Source organism: Zonotrichia leucophrys, chromosome 5 (assembly GCF_028769735.1).
Source record: "Zonotrichia leucophrys gambelii isolate GWCS_2022_RI chromosome 5, RI_Zleu_2.0, whole genome shotgun sequence".
In the NCBI taxonomy this organism is placed as follows: Eukaryota; Metazoa; Chordata; class Aves; order Passeriformes; family Passerellidae; genus Zonotrichia; species Zonotrichia leucophrys.
In genome coordinates this window covers 36265460-36284054 of record NC_088175.1, presented here as the reverse complement: position 1 = coordinate 36284054, position 18595 = coordinate 36265460, and positions in this window count along the sequence as shown.

The window sequence follows — 18595 nt, the reverse complement described above, 5'->3', positions numbered from 1 at the left end:
TTTGGTTAGAACTACCAGCCAAGCATACCTAAAATAAAGGGTTTGGCTCCCCAAATAGTCTTTCCTTTTATGTACATGTATATATAGTTCTTATTCAGATGTTATCATACAGCATCAGCCTTCTCAGAACCACAAGGTGCTGAGTGATAAAGCTCAGTGAATAGGTTGGGCATATGCTGAGATATCCATGATTTTCCACCTGTGAAGGAGGAAGTTTTCACTTTTAGAGCCCAGCTACTACCAGCTGTAACAACTGTGTATTTATTTGAGATGCTCTAGGCAAGTTATAGAGTATATTGACTTTTACAGGATGCATTGTAAGTCTTGCATGTGCTGAGATTGTTGGGAGACTTTGACTATGTGGACTTATTGGCAAATTTTAAAGTTTTGTTCAACAAGCTTTAAGTGTCCTTGAATCAATAATTTAATTGCTAAATTGTCAGGAGGCTGGTAAATTCCCACAATTTTTTACCATTGGAATAGTCCAATGTTTAATAGGGAGTGATTTTGTATTGCAAAGAGAGGAAAAAGGGAAGGACATATGCATTCCTAGACAAGGAAACTACTGAATGTTTATTGCCTAAGATATAAATAATCATGGGGAAAGCAATTTTGTATCTCCCTATCAATCTTCTTATTAAAAACAGCTAATAAAAAACTACAATAATCAGACTGATCCATGCAATGGGACAGAAACTTTATGCCTACAATGATCATCTCAAAAGTACTGTTCCCTTTATGGTAGGAGCAGGATTGTTGTTTTGCCATTAGCCTCCTATAGAGGTAGTGGAAGAGCTGCCAGTTACAGAGTGCTGAGTCATCACTCTTTAGACTGTGTGACTCAGACCAATATCCATAGATTTCTTGAACAGGCATTCAAAGCTTGAGTTATGGAGCTCACTTACCATGCAGCTGGTTTTCTCGTAGGTTCTTTTGCAGTATATGTTGGACTTCTAGCAGAATAAAATCACCCTGGTGACTTTCCAAGGACAGAAGATCTAGAAAAGGAAGGTGTGGAAGTACTGGCTGTTCATACTGCCCAATCCACATGGTTACTAGAGCCAGCTGGCACAGACAAGAAAATGGAGCAAGACTGCCAAAAAAGCAATTCTTCTCTAAGCTGAAAATACTAAAAGGCATTTGATGGGAGGAATATAGTGAAAAGAAGCTTGCTTTTTGCCCTGCTTATCAAGCAGGGCTAATCATACTGAAAATGTTACTTCATACCTTCACAGATACTTCCCCTCTTACCTAAGCTATGAACCTGTTCTAACTACCAAGAGTTAGAAAACAATACTTGCCTCTATCAATTTGCATACATTTTTGGATAATATCTGTGACAAGGGCGCTATCTTAGCTTGGATAGTTCTGAAGAATGTATTTCATTACCCTTTGGTTACAGCTATTTCTAGTTCAAAAATCCCACATTTCACTGCACCAATCTCACCTTTACATTGCGCTATTTAGCTCAAGCATTGGAAATTGGGAAAATTTGATATAGCTACCCAGTGCCCTAATGTAGGTGAACAGGGAGACTTTTCTATTTTACTGGTGGTGTAAATGCTTTGACCCATCTTGTTCATTGATGTCATCTCATAAATGATTACAGAGAAAAGTTACCTGAAAATGACTGCATAACTTCTGAGTATAATGGAGACAGGGAATGGATTTCTCTAATTCTTCTGAGTACACCCAAGGGTTCAATTGCATCATTTGAACAGCTCCCTCAGGCAGAGTGTGAAGGCCAGTGTTTTTGCTCTGCTACCCTCCACTCGTCTGTTTTGGATTCCAGTTCATACAGGTATTACTGGCAAGTTGCTAAAGCCAGAATCATCTTATGACACCAGATTTTGTGTATGCCTCTTACAGAGACATTATAGACTGTTATGATATAATACAGATCCCAGATGATCTCAACACCTTCAGCAGCACAAGTCAGAGTGAAAACATTAATGTTTATCATCCAGTCTATTACTGTCAAACTCTGCCTCCAGCTATGCAAGTACCATGACATTAGCAGTAGCATTTATATCAGGCGGTTGTGTGAGGTCTTTGTGTGTGTCCTCAAGCATTTTAGAATATAAAGAAATGTTGATCCATGCCAGAGGATTCTGCGCTGACATACAGGATCATACTGTATGAAGCTAATAAGATCAAGTTCACACACTGATATCTTCTCAAATGAAATCGTATTAAGGGAACTTTCTGAAAATAAGGGCTATACCTGAGGTTTTAGTTCAGGCAATTCTCTATTCATTTTGAAGCTCTTGGCTCTTCCACACTTGTTATTTTTTTATTGATTAATTTTCATTAATGCTGCACAAACACTGAAAAATTATGTGCTTTACACAGCTTACAACTTATGTATGATACTAGGTATCGTAACAAAATTGTCATCTCCTGCTGCGTGGAATCCTGAGTAGGGAGACCCTTCCTTTACTTTCATGCATCAATTTCTCTCCCTGATTATCTTAGTAAACTAAGATTCCATCTTAGAGAAAGAAGTACTTACATTCAGAGATGTAGTAAAATTATTTGGCAAGGCTCCTAACCTAGGTGTTAAATGCTATCTGCTCTTTACAAAGTAACATTCATTGGAAACGCATAGTTCTTACATTCCATTGCCTTTGGATTTGGCAATTGATGGAAAGCTAAGAGATCAGCACTGTCAGAGGCAAAAAAAGCAGTTTTTCTGTACAACAGACATAGTTCTTAAAGCATGTAGTTATCTGCTAAGGAAGAAATACTCAAATAAGTAGCAGGAATACTTTAAATAATTGGAAAGGTTTGATTTCTTGTGCTTCAGAAAAGCTATCTTTTTCATGCTTCCATCAGCAGTGTAGGTATTCAATGAGGAAATGAAATTGTTGATGATATTAATATTATCCCTTTATCCTGATTTCTAGTTGTGTGTTAAATATCTGATAGAAACGTATCTGCAGGCACTCTGTTGTTCCAGCTTTGTTCATCTCTTGAGACAGCTACTTATCAGAGAAAACTTTTGTAGAGATTTGGTGGCTGCTGACACAGGTTCACACCCCATGTTAATCCTGGCATGTGAATTTTAGCTTAAAATTTCACTAGAAAATATTTTAAAACCTTCTGCCTTTTGGTCCCTGATAGCAGAAAATGTTTTTCACAGGTCCCACTGTTGATTTTGAGTAAAGTATACATTCTGTGTTCATATTTGAGGTATATAACAAACAGACTTGCATTCTGTGAGGAGCAAGGTCACAGGGATGTTTAGTTGATAAATGCTCTGTTTTGATGCTTTAAATTCTTAACTCTGCTGCTTTGTCTCTAATCCACTTTTGAACCTGGGCTGCTGGGGGAAAAAGCTGCTGCTTCCATGCTAGGAAGGTCAGACAAGTGGATTAGCATGAGAAAAAATATCAGTTATCTCTTGATTTTCCATTTCCCAGTTTATCATATAACAGGGGAAATATTACAACTAATCCTTTAGCCTTTTAATGGGACTAAAGATGCATGTAGCTCTGATGCAACCCTACTCAGAGTGGCTGTCACATACTCTTTGGGTTGGTTTTGTTTTTTGGAAATTTTTTTTCCAAGGAGAAATGTTTAATGATTACATTTGGTGTAACTTTGCTTTTGGTGGATCAAGTCCTGCCTATCTAAACAAGTGCATTGGTTAAGAGGTCTTTGCAACCAAGTTCCTGACTGACAGTTGTCCACTCTCTACTTTAGTGCCCTTTGGTGCATAGTTCTTCTGATGGGTTCTGTGTGTTGGCAATTAGCCTGATTAAAAACCCATTGGAGAGTTTCTAAGATGACAGCTTAAAAGTTTTAATTCTCCCTGTGATTTGTGAAAAGGCATGCATGCTGTTCTCAAAACACCTGAGAGATTATTTAAGATGTGGCAAGCCCAAGTATCAAAATACAGGAATGCCAAAGAAGGAATTTGTCCTCTCCAAATATTCTTGGCAAAAAGAAAATGCTCAATGTCAGTAAGGAACATTCACTGTTGTCACATTCACAGTAACAAAATGATGACTACATCAGATTATATTTGTATAGCTCAAATTCTTGCAGGCTTAGACCTGCAGGAGCCATTTCTGTGCAATAGAATAGATCAAAGGTTTGTTACAATTTTGTTGCAGATGTATGGTCATTCAGAGGCTGTCTAGAAGGTAGGACTTGGACAGAGCACATATTATGGAAATGTTCCCTCTCCACCTCTGTCATTTCTGAACCCAGTCTCAGTCTTGGCTCTAAGCAGGCCTCACTCTGGGGTACTTGAATTCTCCTGTATTGTGTGATTAGAGGTTTTTTCACGAATGGGATGGGACTGCTGGGATACATTCCTTGAGCTTTTATTGCAGCATGAGCCTCATTACATGGTTGAGACAATAGAAAGATGGCAAAGGCTCATGTACAACCAGCAGCAGCCAAGGATTTCTTTGTTACAGATAATTCAAAAAACTTTCTAGCCAATAGTCCATTGCTAAAGCTTACAGAAAATTATTCTGGCCAGTTACTAAAAGTACACATACACCTGCTTCACACAATGCTTGCTTGTCTGCTTTTCTATTAACAATACACAATACTTCATTATTAAGCTTAAAACCTTCTACTATCTTGCTAAGCATATTTTTCTGCAGTCTTAAGGTCTATCTTAGCCAAGCCTAAAGCTCAAGCTATTGTTTCATGTCCTTGTTTGCTGTACTATTGCAACTTTTCTACTTTGAGACTTTGCAGCTGCAGCCAGTTCTGAGTTTTCTGGTTTTTGTGTTTCTAAGGCCTGCTTTTACAGCTTTCTAGAAGTCTTCTTAACTTTACCACTTCCTACACTTCTCCCTCTCTAAACTAAAAATAAGCACTCTTAACTTCGTCACTTATTAACTACCTTGAGTTACATAGCTCTACAGTAATACATATTTCTTTTTGCTTGTTTGAGGCACCTCTCTTGTTTGTTTAAGAGTTGCTATTGTACACCACAGCAATTTTAATGCTGTAAAAGATCAATTCAAAGAATGTAAAATCTGGCAGTAGTTACTATTTATGGTTTTCCTCACATGAAGCACCATTTGTGTTTGGAGGTTTTTTCATGAATGGGCCTACTTTTACCATTTCCCACATGAAGAAAATCTCTAATACCCTTGTTTGACTCTTCATTTTCTGGTGGCCTAAAGGCACCATATGCTACTAAAATGATAAAAGAAACCATTTTTGATGTCTTAACTGTTGAGAACATGCTAAAGTTATTTATTTAAACTAAATGCTGAAAGTCAAGCCTTTTATCTGAAGTGGGATGAAGTGCACCTTGGGAGACACTTTTTTTGTGGTGTATTTGCAAATGGTTTATAATATTTAGAGAAGAATGTTATACTAATTAGGAAATTACCTGCATAATAAAAAGAGATGTTGAAAAGGAAGCAAAAAAAGAAAAAAATGCAATATTATAGTACCGTAGGTTTACTGGGAAGTTAACAACCCATCAGCGAGATTTTATTCCTCACCTTTCATCCATGTCTTTTCCTTTTTTTCAGCACAAGAGATTGAAGTTAATCAGAATATCTATCCAAATAGAGTACCATTGTCACCTTTGAAAAAAAATTTTGCACTACATAGCCAGTGCTTATTTGCAGACAGTAAAGACCAATCCAAAACATATGAACAAATATTTTTTCTAAATCTAAGCTGTTAGAGATTCTTGTCTTACTGTAATTCTTCTTACCTCTCTCTCTCATTTGAAGAAAGCAGAACAAATGGCATACTTAAATTTCCCTGCTTATTTTGTCCAAAGAAACTTACAATTTATTAGGAGTGGTTTGTTTTCCCCCACTACCTCCTTGCATTATTTTCATTCTTTTGTCTGACTGCTATGATAATCACTTTTCATAAGGGTGAGACTAAGGGTGTCATAAGTTGCCAAAAAGAGAGATCCAAAACATCCTATATATTGGATGCACCTTTTTCTACCTTTTAAAATCAGAACTCTCCAAGAACTTTTACTACTGTTCAAACTTTATCTCAAATTAATTTTAAAAGTCAAAGCCTGCTGACAAAAGCTTGTTTCTAGTCATGAGGATGACTGCTATTTCACTTAAAGATGAACTATGTAAATTTATTCTCTCTACATTCCAACAGGAAAAATAAATAAATAGCCTTCTAAACAAGGGTGAGAGAAGAGAGTAGAAGGGAATGGCAATTCACCAAACCAATGAATAATAACAAATATGGCAGCAGCATTTTAAAAGTCTGATGTCTTTTCTAAATATTCTTAAAATGAATTTGTCAGAAAGTTGTACTTCAGGAAAGGAAACACTCATTTTGCTTTGTGCATGAGAAGGAAATATGTTCCCTCATATACTTATATCACCTTAATCAGTCACAACTTCTGCTACTCATGCTATCTGCAGACCTCTAGAAATTAACTACTAGTTAAATCTAACTGTTCAAATTTAAATTAGTGAAGGTTTATTATACATCTAGTATAGTTTATGTTAGCATGGAATTCTATCTTATCCAACAACACTATAGAAATATATGTAATAATACTATATATATAATAATACAGTATAAATATATATTACTTATATATAATGCTATTAAGAAAATGTCTTGCATTACTGTGCAAAAATCAGTTGAACCTTAGAAATGTTGGCAAAATGGTGTAGAGCAATAGGAAAGGGAGTTTTCCCTTCCAGTTCACTGTAGACATCTACAACATAATATTTCAGAAATAATATTGATATAAACTTACATACAACAAAATGAAAAAAGGAATTATGAAAACTTCAAGTCAGGTTTGGACAAATATAATTTCTGATCAAGGCAAATAATTTTACATGGCAAAATGGAGAAAATTTCATTTGTGGCTGCTGGTAAGAGAAACTGGATATTAATTTTTTTCATTTAGAAAGCTGTTCAATTTCAGACAATCAACTTAATTTCAGGCACGTTCTCTAGGTGTTCCATCTTTGCTCAGATTGCCTCTCTCTCAAATATTCACACATAGATGAAGCTGTAAACCCTTTGCAGAGAAGCCACAAGCATAAAGGAAGACAAGAAACACAGGGTAAAAGAATGAAAGACATGATCCAGTTAGATGTACAACTAACCAGGTACCCTTACAGAATTTAGGCCACCTCTTCAAAGATACTACTAAGCCACCATTTATTGCTGTCTTTTTTCATCTGTGTCCCTCAAAACCCTAAAATAAATGATGGAATTCTTCCTTTCAGGAAAGGGAATGAAATCTTGAAATCAGAGAACAAAGTCAAACAAACACTCTGAAAAGCAGGTATGATCAAAACCAAGGATATATTGAAAAAACCTGGGAAGTTTGGAAATGGAGTGCCTACAGCCAAATGGACTGAGATGAAATGTGGTACAGTGAAAAGGACCAAAACTTTCCAAAATTACTGATTCAAATGCTGGAATCAGGAAAGAAATATAAATAAGTGGTGAGGAGAAGACGTAGAAGAAATTAAATGCTACCAAAAATAAAAGGCAGAATTTAAAAACTAAGAGAAAACCCTAGAAGCAAATGTGATGACAAGAAGTGCAGGGAAATGCACCAAAGCTTGCCCAAATAATCCTCATTGAAATCATAGTATGTTTGACAAGAAAATCACCATACTCAGTCCTTCCTTTTTTCCATTTTCTCCAAATTTTATATACTGAGCATGATGTTGTTTGGTCTGGAATATCCCTTTGGTTATCTTGGTCAAGCCTGAAGTGTGCAGCCACATTCATATGCAAAGTGACTGCTAATTATGCCTGAAGAAAGCTTTATTCAGGTTTCATGCACTTTACAAGCAAGCCTTTTTCTACCCAACAGACTACCCCTATTTTTACAAACTTACTAGACATCCAAAAACACATATTTTCTTACTTTTAATCTGTTTATCCATTCTATTATCTGATATTTAGTCTTTGTACCTAAATCAATATTGTTGTGGTAGCATCAGAATTTTTTTTCACATTGATTTCCCATAGTACTGCAATGTCACTTTAGCTCAAGGTGGAGAAGCCAATAGGATGAGAGCAGTAATCCAAATAATAATGAAGGAATTATAAACCAAATTGCACGTAAGAAATTGAAATGATGTTTGAGTTCTTGCGCTATGAACTTTGAGATCAAAACAAAAATGGTTGTTAACATCAAGGCATCGCATCAAATAATCCATTTCTTGAAAAAATCAACATCCTTAAACATGTTAGTGTATGAAATAAGTGTTGGAACAAACAAACTTTTTTCTTCTTGCATCAGCTGAGTCTCCTAATGCTCTGAATGATATTTTTCTTCCAATGTTCTTATTCTCCCCAGTTAGAGAAAATTGTATGTGGGTGGTTGGGGTAGAGAAGGAATGTGTCTTCATATGTCACAGACAAGAATATCTTGAATCAGACCATATGTCTGACAGTGTCTAAAGTGAAAGGTAAAAGCTTCCACTATTAACTATCAAGTGCTTCTTTGGGATATAACTCTAGGTTTTTGTCTACAGTTTAAACCATGGGTGTATCATTTGAGGACTTTAGCAGCTGGAGATAAAGATTTTGTATTTAGAACTTCAAGATGAATATTTCTTCTATTAATTTGTTTGTGTTCCAAATCCATCTAAATTTTCATCATCCACAAGCTTCCTTAAAAATCCTAGAGTGCAATCACTTCTTCATATTTGAAAAAAATTTTTTTGAAAAATTAATTGATCGAATTTTACCTTTTTGTCAGTGATCAAAGAATATTTTCCTTGATTTTTCTTTTGGCCATGCCACTTCAGATTATTCACTGATATAAGAAACCATTTCCAGTTTTCCTTAGTGCAAATTCAAACTGGGTTTCTGGGGAATTAAATTAAAAAATCTGTGCTGCTTTGTTTCAGTGGAAAGCATTTATTTCAATGCTTTGTGTTTTGATAGTATCTCCATATGTTTCATGGTATGGATAATGGTCCTTATAATAGTATAGTTTGACATTGTATTGACATTCATTTATTTTAAGGAATTTAGTGAGTATTAAACTCCAGTATGTGTGTCAGGTAATGTGAAATGGCACATGGGCATACATGTGAGTATAATCACTGCAATAAAGAATTTAGTTTCAATAAGTCAACCACAGAAATTCACAAAAAGCATACAAAGGCCCATTTTCCCTTCAGCTCCTAGCATCTTCAGGACTGATGAAACCAACATGCAAATGGTTACAAATAATAGAGTAAGTAGAAGTTAAAATAATTGTACCTGACTTGAGAAACTAAAGAAAAGTTAAACAACCTGCATGAAGTCATAGGACTTAACACTGCAGCTGAATTCTTCTTCCTGATTCTATAATCAAGTGATGCTGTCATGCTTTCTGTAATTATTTTTATTGCCTCTCTGTCAGAAAAAAAGTATTGAGCACTAAAAATTTTGTAAACTTTGTTGGTTGATATCTTAATATAAATAATAGCTTACAGAGTAAAGCAAGTGGGTATGATTATCTTGAAATCTGCTGTAGAGACTAGAGAGAAAATGGGGCCTTGATACATGCTCTGTTCTTAGGCATCCTGGAATCCCCACTTCATAGGAGGGAAATAGATGAGAAATAGTTCCAAAATGAACTCAATTGACCTTGGCAACAGGAACACTAATGGCTCTGGGAGTGGAGAGCAGGGCAGGCTACTTAATCCTCGGTGTCAGAAAGCAATTAAATCTGCTAATTACCAAATTATGTGTTCAAATTCTCAAAGGCAAGCATAAGCAGTAATGATTAACCATTTTGCAAAGAAATTCTTTCCTCTCTCTCCAACTGTTTTTGAGTATTCCCAAAAGATAACATTAATACACAGGAGCAACTTAATGTCACACTAAATGACAATGATAGCCTTTTCTTTCTCCTTGGAGATGGTACATTTATGATTCCCAAGTGTCAGGCTGTGAGACTGGACACTGTGTTTAACACAGTCATAACTGTGATGGTATGAAATTTAGATAAGTGAATTTATTGTCGGAGCTGCCACTGGGGAATGGAGAGGTAGAGCAATTTCTGGTCTTGCTTTTCAAAGGTGAAGAGGTGAAAAAGGAAGAGGAAAAAGAAGAAAAAAGTTGAAAATTATTTCCTGGTGTAATTGTTAAAATCAATTAGTAAATCTTGGGATATTGCAAAAGCCACAAGACCCTATAGTGTCACAATAAATGTTTGTGCATTTTCACCTTTGAAGAGGAGGTCAGTTTTGCCAGAAAGTTTTTGCCATATTCTATACAAAGCTAAAGAAGAACTAAAGTATTTCCTGGAACTCTTTTCTGACATCTTTCCCTAAGCTCCAAGAACTTAGCCTGCTGAATTAAAGCACATGAAGAGGTTATTGTAAAAGTCCAGTGCACAAGAATAAACCGGGGTTATTTATATGAAAGTTAATCTCTAAGTGTCAATAACAGGTCAATGCAACATCACCAGAACAAACTCAGCTGCATTCTTTCCAAGTAGTGCTGTTCTCTAGCAGATTTATTATCCTCTCATACATCACACTAGCAGGCTGCTGGAAAGAGGAAGAGAAAGGGCTGCCCTAGAAACATTTGATTACCCTTTAATTAACTTCTACTTTGCTGCAGAGCATCCATGCAGTCAGAGAGAGGGCATAAAGGAAAAGCACAAAGGAGCACAGCTGAGGAATAGCCCCTGCATGTATGTCAGCCTGCCACTTGGTTTGCATATTCCTTTGAACCCTACTCTTTTGGGGTTAAAATGAAAAAAAATTAAATTTTCTGATTTTTACCAATTTTCTTCTTTTTATTCTTTTTTTTCAACTAGAATCATAATAAGTTGTTCAATAATGAAAGGTCAAAACATTTGAAATAATTTTGCAAGTAAAGAACTACTTTGATTTGACTACTGCATTGATATTCATCTCCTGTGTTCCTTGTGTGTCTTAGTTCACCAAGTGTTGACAGTTCAGAGTCTGCAGGACTTGGTATGCAGATGAGTGAAACTTCACTGTATTAAGCATAATTTTAAAAGAAAATCTTCATTATCTCTACTATGAAATATCCTGCCAGTTTGAGCACTTCTATTTTTTCTTAATTTCAAGATCTTTGCAACAGTGTTTTCTGGCCGTCTCTGCAAGATTTGCTGTATGAAGAAAAAGATTACAGAGAAATAGCATTTTTCATTACACTTAAGCCTCTATCACTTCTATCACCTCTATCACTCCTGTCCACACAGCACACATCTATTCTCTGCAGCCTGTCTTTGCACTGCAGTTTGAAACACACAGTAAGTTCAAGTGGGTCTATTGTGTTATCTCTGGTTTTCAAAGATAGCTAGATTTGTATTACACTTATAAATAAGTGTCATTAATCCTTTGAGACACAACTGTAAAAACTAGAATATCTTTTATCTGAATTTTTTCTTCCTTTTCTTCTGCCTAGAGTATGCTGAATCTTAAATGGCTTCTCATAGGATTTAAAAACACAGGTTCCTGAGATTGTAAAGATTGAATGAAAAACATAACTTCATTACATTGTTTCTTGATTTTTAATGTAAGTGCTTGATTGCTTTTCAAAAATATGGCAAAATCATCACTGCTAGGAGCACTTATCATAGAAACACCAAATCATAGAATGACCTGGGTATAAAAGGACTTTAAAGATCACCTAGCTCCAGCCGCCTTCCATGTACAGCTTTCCCAAGACCAGGTTACTCAGAGTTTCTTCCAGCCTGGCCTTAAACACGTCTAGCCATGGGGCATCCACAACCCCAATGTGTCAAAAATCATGCAATACTGGAATGCAATTTATTTTAAAGTCATATGAGAAAGTTGTGTTTCATTTCTACCTCACAACAAGTTTCTGCCAACTGTAAGTTTCTATAGGACTTACTGTTTCAGCATTCAAGTCTTGAGTAACTTCTATCTGCTCAGCAACACAATACAGCATCTTATTCCTTTTCTTCACATCCATAATGGAGCTTCCTACAAACAGTAACAGATGGGAAGACTCAAGATTCTTTAATATTATCTGTATTTAAAAATTATGGAGCTTTATAGATTATTTCTTAACCTTGATAGTGTTGGGGATTTTTTTTCCATGCCAAAATATGACCCCTTATTACACAGTTAAGTGAAATTTTAAAGAAGCCTGAGAATCTCTGGAACACAAGATTGCTATAAAGAATAATTGATGAAAGCAAAATTTTAATCAAGCATTTTAAAATTAACATGCTTTGATGATTTAATGGGTTTGTTTAAGTATACAAGTTTACTTAGGGAGATGCAAAATTTGTAAGTGAGCTACCTAAGAAAACAACCTGTCAGAATATTTAATAATTCTTAACATCTTTTATGTTTATAGATGAGTGATCTTTGTTTTTAAGTTCCATTAAGACTGTCAAGACACATGCAGGTAATTCTGAGACAGCCTTACTTATTTACTTATTTTTTCTTAATTTTTACTGTAAAAAGCAAATTTTGAACTTCTTGACTTCTTCAAGTTCTCTCCTGGCAAATAACTGGTTTTTACTAATTCATATGGGCTACAGTTGTAGCAAGATAACATTCAGTGACAGGAGTTAATAAATGACACTATATCAAAAATTTTAAATATTATACCTGGAATAAGTAACAAATGGAGGGTCATCACTAACAGCTTAGGGTTCATCTGTGACTTTACCAGTAAATTTTTTTGTGTAATAAAGTTCATATATGTGCATCTTTCATATATTTATCCACATATATGTGACAGTGTCTTGGTTTTTACCCTCACTGAATCATTTCCAGAATTTCCTCCCTAGTTTTCCTGTTTTTCAAAATGTAATTTAAAATATCTCTAGGTTTCACAGACAATAGGAGAATTATCTAGTACTTGAGAAGAGTCTAGATATAAAATTCTTGGGTATATTTTTGGACTTCCTTGTTTTTGCACTAAAACAGAGATGTGCATTGACACAGCACTCTGCAACATTTTTAAGTATCCAAAGTGCAAGCAGAAAAAGTACTTTTCCAAAATACATTCAACCCTCCAGCTTCTGCAAGTCTAGCCCCACTCACTTATGATATTCCTGCAAAAAGTGTTAGCATGATCAGTGGATTGAAAACTTCTAAAATTGGCTGGAAATACTAAATAATCCTGTTCCCAGTTTAATGGAAAAGGGAAGCACTGAAGAAATTGTCCAGACTGAATTCAATGAAGGCCTTTCACTGTTAAAGAGCAGATCCTTGGCAACAGACTGAATTTCTCAAACAGAGAGAAAGAAAATGGATTTTCATTCTCTAAATGCTTAGATGATGATGACATTCAGTGTATTTGAAATTATCTCCTGTAAGTATTTTGCCCTATGAGTCAGTAGAACTCCGCAGAAGTTTTTGTTGCTGCACAGTGAGGTGCCATAACAATGTATATTGTCTTTCAGTTTAGTGTGTGTTCTTTCTCTCAATGTGAAATATTATGAGACAGCAGTGGGCTCATTTTATCTGGGCTACCCTGCAATTGCCTTCTGATTCTCATTTTATTGGCTATGCAGAGAAGATGCCATTTAAAACTTTAATTGCCAGAGAGGGTTGTGAAATATTCACTGAGATTTACTACTTTCCCTTTGTGATGTACCTTCACAGCAAAGTGACCCTGGTGGTTAGGAAGCATATTGTATAAATGGCAATTTAACGAGGGCTTGGAGACTATGAGGTCCCCAAAGAACACTTAATTTTGAAATTTTCTTGTTATGGAGTATTTTATGAAGAAATCCTGGCAGGAATTCCAATGAAGATAACCTGGGTCTTTAGCCAGAGACATTATAAAAAAATGGAACAAAATTCTTAGTTAATACTGTAAACACAGGCAAACTGCATATCCATGAAGTCCAATCTTATTGATTAACTAAACTGATGAAGAGGCACTGACATGAAGGTCTCCATTTTTAAGATGTAAATAACCTACACATTTTTGAGTTATTGGTGAGAAATCTAATCACAGTATTCATTCAGATTCACAGTAAGAATAATTGTTCAGAACATATCAAGTATGTTGATCTGTTTTCAAGAAGAGCATAATGCATAGTAGATGTATTACTTTAATACACAGATTTTCTAAAAAATTTGAATTCTGCTGCTAACCTACTGCATTTTCTGCAAGGCAGCTAAACTGTTACGTTCATTTTATTGCTTGTTAGCTTTGAAACATAAAAATGACCATTTATATGTTAATATTGAGTATTTCCCTACTGATCATTTTTAGGAAGAACTTGCTTCAATATGCTCAGCTCCAATCCTGTATTGATTCCACTGTTTACTGAGACGTTAAACTGCTGTACTCCTTTTAAAACAACTTCTGTTGTGGGTTAAGCCCAGGAGGCAAGACAGTGTAATAGACAAAGCAAAAGATACCAAAAAAATCAAAACAAAATAAGGGATTAATTCACTGCATCTCATCAGCAAGCAGGTATTTAACCATTTCCACAGAAAGCAGGGCTATATCCAAATGCAATGGTTACTGGTGAAGACAAAAGCAGTAACTCCAAAAGTCTCTTTCTTACTTTCTCCTTTTCCCTGGATTTATTGCTGGACATGAATCATAGGATAAGGAATAACCCTTTGGTCAGCTGTGGTTAACTATGCTGGCTGTATCTCCACCCAGATTCTTGTGCACCCCCAGCCTACTTGCTGGCAAGATTTTATAAACTAACTAATTGTATTTACTAATTTAAAAGAAATCTACTTCTAAAATGACAGCCACATGAGGTTCTTCAAAATAAGGGAATGATGTCATAGTAAGTGACTGTCTATACTACGTGCCCTGAATATATTAAAGCTTGTGATAGGCTGTCACTTATGTTTGATCATTAGTGTCACAGAAACTACCTTGAAAATTCTGTGAGAGAATAAAATGCAGAACATAATTTGAAAGGTTAAATGACAAAGGTGTATCCAAACCTATCTGTATATTAAAATCAGATAGTTATCTCATAAAGATTTTTAGCCCTTGACACTATTAGTGACCAAGACCTGAGAGAACATGTGTCCCTTTCAGCTGCTGACAAATCCTCTGACTAAGGTCACTTCAACACTCCTTTCACTTTGTTCCTGAGGTGGTGATGATTGAACATTCAAGCAAGTATCACCAGAGGTGAGAACCTAATTGGGATTGGAATTCTGCCAGCAAAATGAAAGTATGCAGTATCCAAAAAAACCCAAACCAATCTACAAATACCCAACCAAATTAAAATAGCTGCTGTCCCTGCCTGTGTAGGATGCTTAACAATAAACATACACAAGAAAGACCAGTGAGTGCATAGACATTTCTACTGAAAAAATAAATTCTCTGCTGGACTGGATGTATAAAATTCAAACTGGTCAGATCCAACAACAGAATAATTATAATTTCTAAGTGAAGCAAATAAATGATTTGTCAAAATGTCATTGCAAGGAGTGACAAACACTCACCCCTGCTCTGTCTCAGAATTCTCAAGCATATGCACCATGAAGAGTGGTGCTGCTGCTCTTGCACAGTTTCCTCAGCAGGTCAGGAGCTCCTGCCTGTCACAGCAGCGGTGTACAGGCTCTCAGGGTGGCTGGAAGCAGTCCCAGATGGGCAGCCCACAGGCAGCTCGGATCCACAGGCCTGTGAGGGCCGGAAGCCGCAGCCAGCTGCCCCTCACAGTCCCCTGACTTCCTTGGCCCTCTCTCACCTCATTCTCCACCTGGTATGAGACTGGCTCCCAAGGGATTCACATATCCATTACTGGAGTCAGCGCTCCTCAGTACTGCTGGAGTTTCCCTCGTGAGGCTCCTCCACGCTGCCCACGGGCTGCAGCCCCTCAGGAAGGGGAGGCGATGGGCCCAGAAGGAGAGCTGCTGCTGCTGCCCGCCGCTGGCACTGTGTGGGAGCGGTGTCTGGGCGCAACAGGTGTGTGAGGGAGGCAGGCAGTGCAACACTCAGTGAAAAACAACCCGGCACACCTGAGCATTTGGGAACTGTCTGTTCAAGACAGCTCTGAAGAAAAGGACACAAGTGTCCAGCAGGCAGCAAACTCTACATGAGCCAGCAGTGCACCCTGGCAGAAAGGAATACCAAGTCCAGAGAAGAGGTCCTTCTACTCCACAATTGAGAAGACCAGGCCTGTGTCCAAGTTTGGGCCCCTTGAGCCACAGTGCAACTTTGTGAGTCTCCACACGTAACCAAGAAGTCCATTCTTCACTTCTTCCTCAAAGGTATTTTTTTGATCATTGATATCTTATCCCAAGACTGACCTTGGTTATGGGTCCACAAGCATCTGCAGTGGCAGACTTGACAGGGAATGCATCACACTGGGAATGCAGCAGTGGCAGCTGCAGATGCAGCCTGTTTTCTCCAGGAGCTCTGAAAAGAGTTTGGCTTCTTATGGCTGTTTCCAAATTTTTCTGGTGCAGAAATGTGGCACATGAGGGCAGACAGATGGTCAGTGTGCCGTGCTGAAGGGTACTTGCATTAAGTAGGCACAGAGATTGTGGAATATGTTCCCAGCAGGCGATGCTCCAAGTGCTATGCAGTGTAGATATAGCAAACTGGTTTTAGAAAGGGCTAGACACGAGTGGGGAGGATGCACACTGCTCCTGGTTAACCAGACCAATAATTCAGCAATTATTCCCTGAAGCAGGTCACAAGAACAATAATAGATGTAGACTAAAGGATGCAAACCTGGTTCATTTATCTATGGCCTAGCTGAGACTGATTATTCCTTCATTTGTGTTTTATCTTCTAAAATATTTTCAGACAGCTTTCTAAAAGTGTCTTTGATTTTTTTGGAAGAGCATATTTTGATTCAATTCCAGAATGTATCTAAGCATTTTTCATCCCTTTCTTCAATTGAGTTAAAAATGTATCAGAGTCAATGTTAAAAACATCAGCCTGACTTGAATGTCTTCTTCCCCAGTAGTTGTCAAAATTATGATCAAAACTTTTAATAACCTCACATTGAATTTCAGTGATATATTTAATCCAGATTAAAATTAAAATTAATTTTGGATTTTATACTATGATTTTCAGAAATAAATCAATTTTATTTGAGGACTATATTTCGTGTCCCTAAATACCACATGGAGAAACAAAAAACATGATCGGTATAAACAATGATTTTATTCACTGTGATGAATTAACACATTCAATTCTCATGTTAATATTCAGTAAAGGCACTGAAAAGAACATAAATGCCAAGAAATGAAGGGAAATGAAAGGTAGAATTGGAGGTTTGCCCTGACCAATAACAATATTTTGAGATTATTGTCTTTAGAATGTATCATTAGAGCAGTCATAAGTGACAAGCTCAAATTTACTGAAAGGAGCTCTGAAGGGGTTTTTTTACATTTTTAAAATATGGGGTGCAATTATTTGTGTTTGTTTAGGTGTGTTCAGGCCTTTTTGGTCCTGTGGAAATCTCCCCAACAGAGGCAGACTATCACTGAAGAGGTTGTTTACAGAAAAAATTTAATTGCCTGAGTTTAGAGATTGATGCAGCAGCTCCTGGGTCTATAACTGTAGTTAAAAAAGAAAGATATTGAATATTAATGCCATTGTTCTATTTTCCTCAGAATTATTTTTATAAACTCAGTGCACCTGTCAAGTGTGGGGTAAAAGGCCTGGAGAATATCCTGGTTTTATATACACTGAAAAATTTCTGTGAAAGGATTTGTTTCAATAGTGAAATCTGTTTTTTCAACTGATTGAAAATTACCTGCTTTTGTAAAAAAAAAAAAATTCACAATGAAAACACTATAAAATTCAAAAGGCTGTGGGACAAAAAAAGATTTTTAATTTTCAAGAGTGTGACTCAAAACTCTTTTTTTTTTCCCCAGAAAATAATAAAGATATTATTTCTTTCAGTTTTCCTACTTTTTGTAGAATATTAAAATTACAGATATTATCCTGAAAATTAAAAAGATAGCATGCTTTTTTCCATTTTGAGCAAGAGGACAAAGGATATATGGGTGTATACTGGAACTGCCATTTGAAAGCCTCTGTTGGAAAGATATTTAACCTAATTTAAACTTCAAATCATGTGTGTCAGATACAATGAAATCTCTAAAAATAATTTTTCAAAATCCAGTCACTGAAGTAAAGCATCACAATTAAGAGAAATAAATGAGGAAAAAGTCACCCAGAATTGGCTCAGCAGAATAGTTTTGTCATTCTGAATAAATAATCTGTATAGATTTATCTGACAATGAAGAATATTTTTATTCTAGTATTCTCTGGGGCCTTTGGATGAGAAAGAAAATTAAGGTTTGTAAGTGCACATCAGATTATTACTCAATACAGACTTTATGTCCAAGTTAGAAAAAATGCTCAAGTATTTATGTATTATTAGCAGTGTCAAAGGAATTGGATTTTTTTCTTATATCTTGAAAGATAAGAGGATATGTAAATCAACCTGGTCACATATTACTAATTGTTGTCAGCAATATCTCACCTTAGCTGGAGACATACTTTGTTTAGCCAGAAACATATGAATGAAGCAAGAATAAATCAATGAATTTAAGGTATTTTGACTTAAGGACTGGGAAGACTAGGTACTTTCAACACAATGAATCAAGCTCAGAATGATAAAATTTCAGTAGAAGGAGTTTTGGAGATCCTGGTAGATTTTAATGGATTAAGTCACAGAATAAAAGTAATGCATAAAAAT